Source organism: Podarcis bocagei, assembly GCF_964188305.1.
Source record: "Podarcis bocagei genome assembly, chromosome: 12".
NCBI lineage: Eukaryota > Metazoa > Chordata > Lepidosauria > Squamata > Lacertidae > Podarcis > Podarcis bocagei.
Window position 1 is genome coordinate 23,290,098 of NC_138137.1, and position 4,637 is coordinate 23,294,734.

Below are 4,637 nucleotides of genomic sequence, written 5' to 3' on the forward strand. Positions count from 1 at the left end.
ATTTCTTTTTACTATTTCAGCCAGAAAAGTATTGATTATAACTGCCAGGAGGGAAGATAATACAGTGGTACCTCGGATTAAGTACTTAATTCGTTCCAGAGGTCTGTTCTTAACATGAAACTGTTCTTAACCTGAAGCACCACTTTAGCTAATGGGGCCTCCTGCTGCCACTGCGCCTCCAGAGCCCGATTTCTGTTCTCATCCTGAAGCAAAGTTCTTAACCTGAAGCACTATTTCTGGGTTAGCAGAGTCTGTAACCTGAAGCGTATGTAACCTGAGGTACCACTGTACAACAAAGAAAATCTTCTGTGTTGCAAACAGAACACTCTGAACAACAACGAGCAACACGTCGGCTAATAATATACTGACAATATTTTTATAACACTATACTATTTCAAAATTCATAAACAGAAGACATATAATATGGTCATGGAGTCACAAACTAATAAACATCAAATTAATGTTCCATGAACAGGAATGGTAGGCGTGGTAAATCACTGTTAAAGATCACTGAAATGGAGGCAGAATGCCTTTCCAAAGTCCATTTCCTACAAATGTGAGGTGATGGGTGCTCCAAACGTAGCAATAGGGTGCTGCAAGCACAGCAGCAGACAGAACAGTTCTTCCAGGATAATGAACTGTTTCAATGATAATTTTTCATCAGCAAATTGATTGTCCCCAAAGGTACATCAAATGGCCATGGATCAGCAATCACTTAGAAGTGTAGTGAGCTTAGGAGGGAAGATAAAGCAGATACTGCTAAGTATGACAAGTGAAATTTTCTTAGGGTCCATCTGGACATGTATAGTTTTGTGGCAAGCCTCACAACATATCAAGGTACAGATCAGGATAAGGAGATCTTCCCCTCAACTAAAGTTCAGAAGCAGCCTGTTCTCTCCCCAGTTTGCAAGAGAAAAATGAATCTGCAGGACAGTGTGGAGTGTGCAGGACAGTGTGCAGGATTAGAGTGCTGGACTAGGACCTGGGAGACCAGAGTTCAAAGCAGCAATGAAACTCACTTGGTGACTAGGGGCCAGTCACTGTCCCTCAGTCTAAACTACCTCAGAGGGTTGTTGTTGAAAGGATAAAATGGGGAGGGACAGAACTATGTGCTCAGTATTAACTAACCATGACAACAACAACAGAGAGCAAGCAACACATTTAAGGTAACATGTAGTTCAACCAAATAGATGACACCTGCTGCAACATCTACCATCTTAAAAACAAAGTCTGCATATTTCCTCCCCCAAAAACCTACTTTTTAAAACCATATGCAAATGAAATCAAATGGGCAGACCAATCCTAAGGGGTGGGGGAGTGGCGCAGCAGAACCGCTGCCACACCCTAAGCCCAGCCACCTTGTGTCAGTTGAGGTAGAAAGCGGGTGGTTGATGTTCTGTCTTCAACTTCACCAGTTCCTGGCTGGTGTAGCTGAGGGCTTCAATGACTGGACCCCCTGAAGGACCCATGGAGCTCTGGATACAATGGACCCCAAACCACTGGTGACCTACCCCTGAAACACCCCATTTGGGAGCTATTTGCTACCATTTGGGAGGAGAACTGCCAACCATAGTTTTCCATCTCCGAGGGCAGAGTGCAGCGGTCAGCAAGGTTTGCCTCGCCTGGGCCAGTTCACTCCAGCGAAGATCCCTCTGGGGGCCAGATCGCACATGCACATGAGTGCGCGCAGCCGTGATTTCTGGCGTCTGCACAGACACAATTTTTGGCATCTGAGCATGCACAGACGCAATTTCCGGCACCGCAGAAGCGGGTCCCCATGCTGCGCTGCACCAGTTTAGTTCCGCACATGAGGACTTGCCAAGCTTGGTTCAGGGGCAGCTCATGGGCCAGTTAAACGGCCCCTGTGGGCTGCTTGTGGCCCATGGGCCTTATGTTGCCTACCCCTGGCATAGCGGGAGGGTGTCTCTGCTGCAGAAAAGCCACACACACCCCTTGCCTGGGGGGAGCAGTGTTCTCATGTCCCAGCAGAGAGGTATCCGAACCACCACCCCATGGCTAGCAGAGACACATCTACAGGGCATTCGTACCATCATCCTATAGCCATCAACATTTCGGGCCCTGAGGTAGGACCACACTCTTAATTAAATCTGATTTGTTTAATTCATTAAGATTTATCCAGTTGGATGGCAGCCCTAATAACAACAGTAATACACCAGTGCATCATCCTTAATTAATGAAATGAATATTCCTGTTCAAGGACAGGCATAAAGCTCAATAAAATATGTATATGCAATTACATCTATTGAATCCGGCACGCTTCAATGGGAGAGAGATACTAGTACCAATTCATTATAAACATCCAAGGCATTCAAATGCCGGCAGAACGCCACAGCCCTAGAACAAATTTACTTTTCTTCTTTTCGGTGACTAGGGCTATCAAGCTTATTAGAACAAGTTTTGCACAGTGCCTAGAAAATGGAGGTCAGAGACTGACTGGGGGTGGGGGTGGAATGCGGATAAAAGTAAAATGGAGAATTTGATAAGATCTTTTACAATGCTAAATACTTCGCATACACACTGTTTCGGTTAGATATAACTTTATAGGCAGCTTGTCTTATATAAGCATGTACACTTTTCTGAGCAGCTCTCAGTGCAATCTGGTACATGTCTACCCAGCAGCAAGTTCTTCTGAGTCCAATGGGGTTTACTCCCAGGTAAGTGGGGATGGGATTGCAGCATATCTCCAAGTTTCTGAAGATGGGCACCTTGCTATTTAATGTGCTCCTTGCAGAAAACATCAGCGTACCTGAAACAAATCCAGTTGCTGCAGACGAGCATTCTTTTGCCAAACACCTGATTTCCCCAACATTAAAAAAAAAAAAAACTCCCTCCAGGCTATTGAGAAGTATGAGGGTTGTTCTCCTTCCTCTTCCAGATGCAAAATTTGCAATTCTGTGTATTAGATTGCCTGCTGGCCTGACTGCCCCCCACCTCCCCCCAGGGAAAACCCACCACAAAGTGACTGTTGTCCACAGCATTTCAATCAGAGATGTTCTGTCCACTATTTAAGCCTTAGTTTTTAAAGCATTAGGCTGCAGCTGCAGCCAACCTGACCCTAGTCTGAAACAGGTGCTCTTACTTACAACAGACGATACACCTTCTTTCCATCTATTTGTTTGGCTCTGCAATTCTTATGCATCTCTTCCATTCAGGATCTAGTATTTATAGTCCCCTCTTTTCAATATAGGGACACCTTTCTTATAAGTAAGAAAATAACTTCACGAAGGGGGGGAACAACTCTAGGACTTGATTGACGGGAATATATAGAAGAAAATGGAGCAAAAACTATTATGTACAAGCTCTGAAAGTCATTATCGAGCAATATATATGCAGCATAAAGAAATAATGAAAATAAAAAAGTCCAGTGGAACTTATTTTCAAGAAAGCACACTGAGCAGAAGCAAGAAAGAGAGAGAAAGAATGTGCTACATAATTACAGCTACTATAAACAGGTAATCATTAAACTTGCCGGCTCAAAGGAAGCATGTTTCCATATACAGATCCACCTCCACAGGCAAACCTCCCCAAAACCTCCAGGAAAATCCTCGTCTCCCAAGAGCTTGGCAATTTCACCTGCAAATTCCATTTCCGAGTATTTTATAAGCAAAAGCAAACATGGCTCCTGTTTGGCAGCCTTTCATAAATAATACAATGATCTATTTCAAGCCCTTGTAATGGACCCACTTTGACAACTGACCAAGCCTATACTTTTTCCAGGGCTGTAAGGCCAGGACAGCTTGAGACTTTATCTTTAAGAAATAACAGCCCAAACCCAGAGAGCCAGACGCAAAAGTCATACATTCAGAAGCAATTCTTCTGAATCTTCCCACGTTTTCCGCACCAGGTTCTGAAGGGGTCCAATAACTCCCTAATGCTGAAAACCAAGTGGGCAAAACAACCCCTTTTGGGGAGATACCTGGTTGCTGCGGAATGGGGGAACTTTTCAACAGAGGTGAGCTGAAGAAGAGAGATCGGGATTTGCAAAGGATCTCTGGTCCCCAATGGTCTGACCACCAACAGCAGCAGCATGCCTCCTACTCGCCCGCCTACCGCCTAAAAATTATACTGCTGAAATCAACAAGGCGTCGAGGAACCAGGAGTGGAGTTTTTTCATGTGTGTGTGCGTAAGGAAAAGCAGAGTCCCTTTCTGTTCCTAAAAACAAGCCGCCGATTAGCAGCGCAAAGCCTAGGCGCGTTTACTCGGAAGGAAGCCTCGCTTTGTTCAACGAGCCTTACTCCCTGGCAAGTGCGTTTTCTTAAGGACCTTGGGATCGGGGGCGCCGCTCTCGGCTCCATCCCAGGTAGAGACTTGGAGCGGACAACCGCGCTTCTCTGGTGCGCCCACCTGGACGGCAGGAGAGACAGGTGCGCGCACGACTCTCTCCTCTCGGGTCCCTTTCCCCGCTGAGCCACGACCAAAAAGCGGAGCGACGGGGGCGCCGCCGGGTCCCCAGCACTCACCTGCCCTGCACCGACAAGAGGAGGAGCCGCCGCCGCCGCCTTCTTCCCAGGTCTGGAGTCCGGCGAGAGCGCGGCGCCACTGCGCCCGAGGAAGGAAGGGGGTGGGAAGGGGGCGGAGCGCCGAGCCCGCCCTGCCCACAAGTTCTTGCGGGGCC

At 46.8% G+C, this 4,637-nt stretch overlaps 1 protein-coding gene across 3 annotated transcripts in view; it reads right to left on the bottom strand.

The window, feature by feature from the left end:
• The window catches only part of WIPF3 (WAS/WASL interacting protein family member 3), a 31,824-nt gene extending 27,231 nt beyond the window's left edge, over nucleotides 1–4,593 (bottom strand). For 2 of the 3 annotated variants that reach the window (XM_081164690.1, XM_081164692.1), the window contains exon 1: nucleotides 4,483–4,593. The gene's annotated coding sequence lies outside the window, so the exon portion shown is untranslated. Of the gene's footprint in view, nucleotides 1–3,937; nucleotides 4,288–4,482 lie in introns of those variants that run through there. The other variant, XM_081164691.1, reaches the window with a different exon arrangement.
• Between the last annotated feature and the right edge of the window lie 44 nt (nucleotides 4,594–4,637).